An 11,152-nucleotide genomic window follows, 5' to 3' on the forward strand; every position below is an offset into this window, starting at 1 on the left:
CAAAATGACCTCCAGCAGGCCACAAATGTGCATGTGTCTGCTCAAACGGTCAGAAACAGACTCCATGAGGATGGTATGAGGGCCCGACGTCCACAGGTGGGGGTTGTGCTTACAGCTCAACACCGTGCAAGACGTTTGGCATTTGCCAGAGAACACCAAGAATGGCAAATTCGCCACTGGCGCCCTGTGCTCTTCACAGATGAAAGCAGGTTCACACTGAGCACATGTGACAGACGTGACAGAGTCTGGAGACGCCGTGGAGAACGTTCTGCCGCCTGCAACATCCTCCAGCATGACCGGTTTGGCGGTGGGTCAGTCATGGTGTGGGGTGGCATTTTTTGGGGGGCCGCACAGCCCTCCATGTGCTCGCCAGAGGTAGCCTGACTGCCATTAGGTACTGAGATGAGATCCTCAGACCCCTTGTGAGACCATATGCTGGTGTGGTTGGCCCTGGGTTCCTCCTAATGCAAGACAATGCTAGACCTCATGTGGCTGGAGTGTGTCAGCAGTTCCTGCAAGAGGAAGGCATTGATGCTATGGACTGGCCCACCCGCTCCCCAGACCTGAATCCAATTGAGCACATCTGGGACATCATGTCTCGCTCCATCCACCAACACCACGTTGCACCACAGACTGTCCAGGAGTTGGCGGATGCTTTAGTCCAGGTCTGGGAGGAGATCCCTCAGGAGACCATCCGCCACCTCATCAGGAGCATGCCCAGGCATTGTAGGGAGGTCATACAGGCACGTGGAGGCCACACACACTACTGAGCCTCATTTTGACTTATTTGAATGTAAGAATATTTCATTCATTCAGATCTAGGATGTGTTATTTTAGTGTTCCCTTTGATCCATATATCTGGTTCCTCTCCTCTCAGATAGCTCTATCACAGAGAAGTGCAGTAGGGCTTCAGCCGTAATGTCCTCCATGTGTCTCTGAGCAGCGCACTCCGTCAGATCCAAATTCTCTTTCTGTCCCACTAACATCTCACCACTGTTAATAACATAACACAAACCATATGGCAGTGTATAGCTTAGGAAAACTACCCCATGATCTATTCTAGATTCTAGAGTATTTTGGGTGTGTGCATGTTAGTGTGCTTGCATAGAAATAATATCTCATTCTAGTTGTGTGTGTGCATGACAGGCTCAAGGTCGAGGTTTGTTTATCTGACACCATCCTGGTTGAGAAGATGACATGGCTAGTGTTAGGAGATGAGGAGTCATCCTTTACCAGTGATGCTGAGATACAGACTGGTCTCTGCTCTGATCACGACAACAACACCAGACAGGCCAACTGTTCCACTTTATTCTGTTCTCCCTCAACAGAATGACCTGACACAGGTTGCTTAGCAACTGTTATTCAGCATTCTTTTGTTTGCAAGTTACAATGTCAAGATGCCCTTCAATAGCTCTACTGAGGGAGGGGCATTGTAAAGGACGGAATGTCATACCCCAACTATGACATCATGACAGGTTCATTCATGGTGTTCTCATTGCATTGAGACAGCATTTCAAAGATTAGCTCAGAATGTGTAAAAAACTGAGATTACTTTATCAGTTAAGGTGACATACATGTCGTTTGGGCTTTAACTCAGTGGGCTAACTCAGTGTTTTGACGCACAGATCATCCAGGTTCAATGTCAGTTGGCACACACACACACACACACACACACACACACACACACACACACACACACACACACACACACACACACACACACACACACACACACACACACACACACACACACACACACACACACACACACACACACAGAGACTACTGTATTCTGCATCCCCTCATCTTTTGACACAACTAAAATCTCTCCTCTACCTGTCAGTCCTCACGTCTCAGATCTCAGCGGATCCCTCTCCTCCTGCAGCTGTGCTGTCAGACACACAGGAGGACTAGATGTTCTGTTCAGATGTAGGCCAGCCAGAGAGGTTACAACATCAGCCCTCAGGATGTCTGCTCCAGGGCTGGGTGCGGTGGAGCGTCTGTCTGGCAGAGGGCTCCAACGGCAGCCATGTTAGAGAGGTCACCGGGGGGATGGCAGCCATTTTGGTGAGTTTGGTGTGATTGATATCTGGATGTTAATCTGTTGAGAACTAGATAGGGAGGTAGAGAGAGGTGACAGAACAGCTGCAGCAACCAGGGTGCTCATTCAGGTGGGCACAACAAAATCCATAGGTCAATCATATGATAACGTTGTGGGATGTAAGAGATGCAGACCTACTGAGTGACCTGCATCCCTCAATATTTCCTGGTACAAACACAGAAACATCATAATAATGCAATTGCTCCCAGGCAAGGATAATTCCTTGCAGCTAGGCCTCAGTAAAGAGACATGACATTGGTGAGGCTGTGAAACAGGTGGAATGTGAAACGCCTTGTCGCTGTAGATAGACACACAAAGGCCCTTGGCTAATTACTGCTGTCAACAAACGTCATTATAACAGGCTAATGCTGCTGTTGCTGTCTGCACTCCCTCCGCTGCTAACACTACAGGTATTTATAGATGGAGCCCTCATTTACACACACCCTGACATAGGCAGGCACACAGACACAGGAGCGTACACACACACACACACACACACACACACACACACACACACACACACACACAAGCAGACATACAGACAGACAGACAGACAGACACACACACACACACGCAAGACCTCAGAGCCGAGAGAAGCAGCAACAGATTTCTTGGCCCAGACGCATACGTGTTGGCACCCTAGCTGACAGTCTGCATCTCTCTCTCTCTCTCTCTCTCTCTCTCTCTCTCTCTCTCTCTCTCTGAGATGTGTATTTGCATGTTAGAAATGGGAGACTATAAATGGCATGTCATTGAAGGTCACAATGACGCAGTACTGCAGCTGTTGTCTATTATCATAGATACATCAATTCTCTTTGTTTACTTGTCACTGTGGTGTGGACCCAATCATAACTGGGGAAACAAAGTGCAGAAGTCAAAAGTTTGAACTGTTGTGTAAATCTTACATAATGTCAGTGGGAGATTTGCTCCATGTCCCTAGACACTTCCCAAACAATGTGCTATTGTTTCCTCTTCTCTTCTCCTTTGTTTTAATGTTGACTGATACAAATGATAGTGTACGAGTTTCCACCATTGCCTCCACCTATCCTGGGTTTTCAGTTCAGAGCATATGAAGGAGAGAAGAAGAGAACTTGAGACTATGGAGAAGAGGAGATGAAGACATTAGGAAGCTACTTCAGACTATTGAAACTCTGGTTGATCCCATTACTGTCGCAGACAATAAACAGTACATGTTCACAGCTTCCAACAGACAACTAGTCTGTACAACCGCTGTGTCTGACAACAGCTAGCTGGTGATGTCACCCACACACATCAGAGAACAATACAGACAGAATTGTCAGGGAGAGAGAGAATGAGAGAGACAAATACAATGCGACAGAAAGGGAGGAAGAGAGGGAGGGAGAATGAGAAAAAGGAAGAATACGGTAGAAAGGGAGGAAGAGAGGGAGGGAGAATGAGAGAAAGGAAGAATACGATAGAAAGGGAGGAAGAGAGGGAGGGAGAATGAGAGATATGGGGACAGGGAAAGGGCAAGAGGAGAGTAGGATGGGAATTCTAAATGAGGCTTCAAGAACAGCAGGCTATGGCAGGCCCAGCATGTGTAAACTGTGACCATTGGGTTGTGTTTGTCCCAGTCCCATTGGTCATTCATCATTCTCCATCCATACATCATCATCTTCCAGGCCTGACCCTACACTCCTGGATGGAGGGATGGTGTTCATAAACTACATGGAAACAGGAAGAGAGAGTAGGGCCTAGATTGAAGCAGATCAAACGTTAACTAGCGATAGCAGGCACCTGCATAGCGGATGTTTTGGCATGGTCGGAAGTGGAACTGTGTTGGAGCCATCCTTTTGGTGAGCAACTGCTCTTGCGAGCTTGGGATTTCTGTTACTGCAACTACGTGCAGCCAATTTTCTATGTTCGCTTTAGGTATAATATTGGGAGCCACTTGTGGATTTGACAGCTCTAATGCAGTTCCCCTGACACCCCCAAAACAACCGCTTTGACAATGTTGGCTAAAGCGGATCTGATTGAATCGAGCCCTAAACACATGCATCATGGACCCCTACTGCATGCTGTCTGTGTACAAATACAGGGATGACATGATCAAACACCACTTCATCTTCATCACTTCACCACCTCTTCCCAGGCTCAGAGAGAGAGTTGACATGTGCAAATCAAACATTACTAGGAATTCTGTCCTGTAGTAGTAAACTGTGCGTTCTGTTTCAGCAGAGCTTACTGTGGTGCGCTGCTTTACAGCACCAGCTTGAGCTCTGCAATTATACATGTTCACTATTTAGGAGGGTAAAAATAGAAAACCACTGTGTGTGTATCTCCCATGGAAGTGGTTCCCTTTCTGTTCCAGCCTAGGTCACAGGATAAGGAACTGTGTATGTACCCACCGTGGCCAAACCCCTCAGCCTAACACAGGACTGTGTATGTACCCACCGTGACCAAACCCCTCAGCCTAACACAGGACTGTGTATGTACCCACTGTGACCAAACCCCTCAGCCTAACACAGGACTGTGGTACCCACTGTGACCAAACCCCTCAGCCTAACACAGGACTGTGGTACCCACTGTGACCAAACCCCTCAGCCTAACACAGGACTGTGTATGTACCCACTGTGACCAAACCCCTCAGCCTAACACAGGACTGTGTATGTACCCACTGTGACCAAACCCCTCAGCCTAACACAGGACTGTGTATGTACCCACTGTGACCAAACCCCTCAGCCTAACACAGGACTGTGTATGTACCCACTGTGACCAAACCCCTCAGCCTAACACAGGACTGTGTATGTACCCACTGTGACCAAACCCCTCAGCCTAACACAGGACTGTGCATGTACCCACTGTGACCAAACCCCTCAGCCTAACACAGGACTGTGCATGTACCCACTGTGACCAAACCCCTCAGTCTAACACAGGACTGTGTATGTACCCACCTTGACCAAACCCCTCAGCCTAACACAGGACTGTGTATGTACCCACTGTGACCAAACCCCTCAGCCTAACACAGGACTGTGCATGTACCCACTGTGACCAAACCCCTCAGCCTAACACAGGACTGTGTATGTACCCACTGTGACCAAACCCCTCAGCCTAACACAGGACTGTGGTACCCACTGTGACCAAACCCCTCAGCCTAACACATGACTATGTATGTACCCACTGTGACCAAACCCCTCAGCTTAACACAGGACTGTGTATGTACCCACTGTGACCAAACCCCTCAGCCTAACACAGGACTGTGTATGTACCCACTGTGACCAAACCCCTCAGCTTAACACAGGACTGTGTATGTACCCACTGTGACCAAAACCCTCAGCCTAACACAGGACTGTGTATGTACCCACTGTGACCAAACCCCTCAGCCTAACACAGGACTGTGTATGTACCCACTGTGACCAAACCCCTCAGCCTAACACAGGACTGTGTATGTACCCACTGTGACCAAACCCCTCAGCCTAACACAGGACTGTGGTACCCACTGTGACCAAACCCCTCAGCCTAACACAGGACTGTGTATGTACCCACTGTGCCCAAACCCCTCAGCCTAACACAGGACTGTGTATGTACCCACTGTGCCCAAACCCCTCAGCCTAACACAGGACTGTGTATGTACCCACTGTGACCAAACCCCTCAGCCTAACACAGGACTGTGTATGTACCCACCTTGACCAAACCCCTCAGCCTAACACAGGACTGTGTATGTACCCACCTTGACCAAACCCCTCAGCCTAACACAGGACTGTGTATGTACCCACCTTGACCAAACCCCTCAGCCTAACACAGGATTGTGGTACCCACTGTGACCAAACCCCTCAGCCTAACACAGGATTGTGGTACCCACTGTGACCAAACCCCTCAGCCTAACACAGGACTGTGCATGTACCCACTGTGACCAAACCCCTCAGCCTAACACAGGACTGTGTATGTACCCACTGTGACCAAACCCCTCAGCCTAACACAGGACTGTGTATGTACCCACTGTGACCAAACCCCTCAGCCTAACACAAGACTGTGGTACAGACAGGTGTTACTCCTCTATGTAGCTCGTCTTGATGTGGTTCATTTCATCACTTTTCTGCCAACTGTAACTGCCATCACTGGGTCAATGCAAAGTGACAATAATTATTTTAGTCACATTCAACAATAGCAATTCTACTTTCATAAATAGACTTACTATTAAATTAATCAACAACTGCTTTTGAGATTGAATGAACACATTTATAATCAACTTCGGAAATCGAAACTGGAAAAAGTTCATCTTATTATGATAATTTGCAGAATTGATATTCAAAAGACATCAGGGGCATATCTAGACAATCAGGCGTTCCTGATAAAAGTAATTATGCATTAGTGAATGATAATGTGTAGATTAATGAAAGATTGAATTAATATAGAACAGTGAAATAGGCAGAATCTGCTAATATGACTTTATCAAGACATTCAGTGTAGCTCTGTATTCAGAGATTCATTTTAGTCAATAGTTTTTCCTGGTTACATGGTGAGGAACTACTCCTGACCCTATTATGCATTCTGTATCGTCCTGCTCGTTAACATCAGCTATTTCTTTGTCCACTTGAGTTGCAAAATGTAAACATATAATATATGAGGTGTCAATGCAGCTAGAAGAAAATATGTAATATTTCATCATAAATTCAAAATATGAATCAGTAAAGTGAGAAAAGGGGGAAAACGACGTGATCCTTAATTTATGTCTTTCTCCAGCTGGACATCCTGAACGTGTGTGTGTTTTGATCCTCAGCAGATCAGAGATTTAGTCTGAAGTGGAATCATATGGAGAGCAGAGATGTAGGATGGAGGGGAAACTCAGCAAAGCCTTGGTCACATGGCTAGGCATCAATCAGGGATTAAGTATTCATCTCTTGAAATGGACTATATTCCAATCCAATCACATCTGGCCAGCTGATCTCTTTGTGGATAGGAGTGATTGGAACTCAGCATATGATTCTAAATGGGCTTAATAGAATGAAAAGAGCAGTGGAATCAGAGCCTTATATACACATATACTGTACCAGTCAGACCCATGTATATACTGTACCAGTCAGACCCATGTGTATATACTGTACCAGTCAGACCCATGTATATACTGTACCAGTCAGACCCATGTGTGTATACTGTACCAGTCAGACCCATGTATATACTGTACCAGTCAGACCCATGTGTATATACTGTACCAGTCAGACCCATGTATATACTGTACCAGTCATACCCATGTGTGTATACTGTACCAGTCAGACCCATGTGTGTATACTGTACCAGTCAGACCCATGTGTATATACTGTACCAGTCAGACCCATGTGTGTATACTGTACCAGTCAGACCCATGTGTATATACTGTACCAGTCAGACCCATGTGTGTATACTGTACCAGTCAGACCCATGTGTATATACTGTACCAGTCAGACCCATGTGTGTATACTGTACCAGTCAGACCCATGTGTGTATACTGTACCAGTCAGACCCATGTGTGTATACTGTACCAGTCAGACCTATGTGTATTTACTGTACCAGTCAGACCCATGTGTGTATACTGTACCAGTCAGACCCATGTGTATATACTGTACCAGTCAGACCCATGTGTATATACTGTACCAGTCAGACCCATGTGTGTATACTGTACCAGTCAGACCCATGTGTATATACTGTACCAGTCAGACCCATGTGTATATACTGTACCAGTCAGACCCATGTGTGTATACTGTACCAGTCAGACCCATGTATATACTGTACCAGTCAGACCCATGTGTATATACTGTACCAGTCAGACCCATGTGTGTATACTGTACCAGTCAGACCCATGTGTGAATACTGTACCAGTCAGACCCATGTGTGTATACTGTACCAGTCAGACCCATGTGTATATACTGTACCAGTCAGACCCATGTGTGTATACTGTACCAGTCAGACCCATGTGTGTATACTGTACCAGTCAGACCCATGTGTATATACTGTACCAGTCAGACCCATGTGTGTATACTGTACCAGTCAGACCCATGTGTATATACTGTACCAGTCAGACCCATGTGTGTATACTGTACCAGTCAGACCCATGTGTATATACTGTACCAGTCAGACCCATGTGTGTATACTGTACCAGTCAGACCCATGTGTATATACTGTACCAGTCAGACCCATTTGTATATACTGTACCAGTCAGACCCATTTGTATATACCAGTCAGACCCACGTGTGTATACTGTACCAGTCAGACCTATGTGTATATACTGTACCAGTCAGACCCATTTGTATATACTGTACCAGTCAGACCCATGTGTGTATACTGTACCAGTCAGACCTATGTGTATATACTGTACCAGTCAGACCCATTTGTATATACTGTACCAGTCAGACCCATGTGTGTATACTGTACCAGTCAGACCTATGTGTATATACTGTACCAGTCAGACCCATTTGTATATACAGTGGGGCAAAAAGTATTTAGTCAGCCACCAATTGTGCAAGTTCTCCCACTTAAAAAGATGAGAGAGGCCTGTAATTTTCATCATAAGTACACTTATTTCCAGTCAACTTGGTTCTCAACCCCTTCCATAGAGTTACACAGTAATTATGATGACTTCCGGAAGACATTCTCCAACCTATCAGAGCTCTTGCAGCATGAACTGACATGGTGTCCACCCAATCAAAGGATCAGAGAATGAATAAAGTAGTGAAAGGTACAGCTAGCTAACACTGCAGTGCATAAAATGTGGTGAGAAGTTGACACAAAGAGCGAGAAAGACAATCGATGAAAAGTTTGAAAACATTTATTAAAAAATTAAGGAGCAAGCTAGCTTTTCACTTTCACTCACTTATTTAGCTAGTTAATGCAGCTAGCTAATTTAGCCTACTCAAACATCCGGCTCAAAAAGAGAGGAATGCTATTTATGTTAGCTAGCTGGCTAAAGCTATCCAACACTGGAACTTTTCCAAGTTAAGGTAAGCTTTCGGTTTTATTTATTTATTGCCACCGGGGCCCCCCGGTGTAACTGCTAAACTACTTGCTGCATACTGTACTGCGTGATTGTAGCGGGTTTACTAATGCGTTAGTTCTAGTAGCTATGTTGACTATGACATTACCTAATATGGTGACAACGATGTAGACTGTGTGTAGCGGTTATGGTATGAAGGTTTGGCTTGGAACGTTTTTTTTCGCCAGGTTACAGAGAGCCTTTGTGTTGTGCACTGAAGGGAAAAGGTGAGAGGAGGAGAGCGTGTAGATGCGAGAAGGAATTATACAACGAGTGATGTAAAGTGACAATGCTGTTTGTATGTGGCTGCTATGAAAGTGAAGTGTGTGGGTGATCAGAGCTGTGTTCATTCTGCCGATTCTGTTGAAAAACGTTTCTTAAACGGAACGAACCAACCTGAATTTGTCCAATAGAAACTGTTGTTTGCAGCTGTTCTGACTAATGATTACATCCCAGATCAGTTAGATGCAGGCAAGAGTGTGCAAGGTGGTATTGAATGTGTCACTGTCTGTCACCTTGATTACTCCAATTTGTCTCTCGACCTGTGTGCACCTACGTTATAAACTTTCATTCGTGGGCGAGGTTGTAGGAATCTCATGATGGGTATAGGGCAAATTAATAGTATCACGTAGTAGCCTTAACCTATCGCTGTTACATAGTACTGGGTGTATGGAATATGAATACAGTCATCCAATATGCTTTAACAGGAATAAGGAATAAAATCTTAGTTTGCCTGCATGAGTGATGCTTGCTTTACGCCAGTCCAGATTTACCAGAATAGAGCACACCAGCACATGATCAGGGTTAGAGAAGAGAGTACAGGGAGAGGAGGAGAGAAGAGTACCACTCCTCATCTTCCATCATCAGGAAGACACACCACATCATCCAACATGGAATTTCAGCTCACTATCTGGATCACAAACACAAAACATACATTTCAAATCTACTGTATGCACAAGCTTTGATATTTTGCCATTTGCAGCCTTGTCTTGCCATTACCAACCTTGATAATGTGAATTTAGTTGCTTGTCATGCCTATAAAGCTTCTTGAATTTAAAATGTTCTGGATTGATCAGAGGAGTTTTGGATAAAAACATTTTATTCGATAAGAAAACATAATTTAAATGAGTAGATACCAATTAAACAGAGACAACAAGCACAGCACACACTGGACACAAGAGAAAAAGAGAGAGAGAGAGAGAGAGAGAGAGAGAGAGAGAGAGAGAGAGAGAGAAAGAGAGATGTTGAGTATGTTGTTTGTGTGTGCGTGTGTCTGGCTAATGCTGCAGGTCTGATGGAGTGTGAAACTGGGTTTTTACAGCAAACAGTCCCACAACACACTGGACGAGAGGGGTAACAAGGGTCACAGTTATAAATCTGTCCTGTACTCCCCCACGCCCATTCCCGAATTCTCCAATTCCTGTCCATATTTCAGTTGCAGCAGTCCGATATTCATGGATCCCTCCCAGCCTAGTGGGAGTCAGCTGTTGACAGACCAGTTACACAACTGCCCCAGAGAGAGAGAAAACAGAGAGAGAGAAAACAGAGAGAGAGAAAAGAGAGAGAGAGAGAAAGAACAGAGAGAGAGAGAGGATACAAAGAGAGAGGATCCAGAGAGAGAGAGGATACAGAGAGAGAGAGGGAACAGAGAGAGAGAGGGAACAGAGAGAGAGAGAGGATACAGAGAGAGAGAGGGAACAGAGAGAGAGAGGATACAGAGAGAGAGGGAACAGAGAGATATGATACAGAGGGAGAGAGGATACAGAGAGAGAGGGGGAACAGAGAGAGAGGATACAGAGGGAGAGAGGATACAGAGAGAGAGAGGGAACAGAGAGAGAGGATACAGAGAGAGAGGATACAGAGAGAGAAAGAGAACAGAGAGAGAGAGGGAACAGAGAGAGAGAGGATACAGAGAGAGAGGATACAGAGAGAGAAAGAGAACAGAGAGAGAGAGAGAGAGAGAGAGAGAGAGAGAGAGAGAGGATACAGAGAGAGAGAGGGAACAGAGAGAGAGGATACAGAGAGAGAGAGAGGATACAGAGGGAGAAAGAGAACAGAGAGAGAGAGAGAGGGAACAGAGAGAG

Source organism: Oncorhynchus clarkii, chromosome 3 (genome assembly GCF_045791955.1).
Source record: "Oncorhynchus clarkii lewisi isolate Uvic-CL-2024 chromosome 3, UVic_Ocla_1.0, whole genome shotgun sequence".
NCBI lineage: Eukaryota > Metazoa > Chordata > Actinopteri > Salmoniformes > Salmonidae > Oncorhynchus > Oncorhynchus clarkii.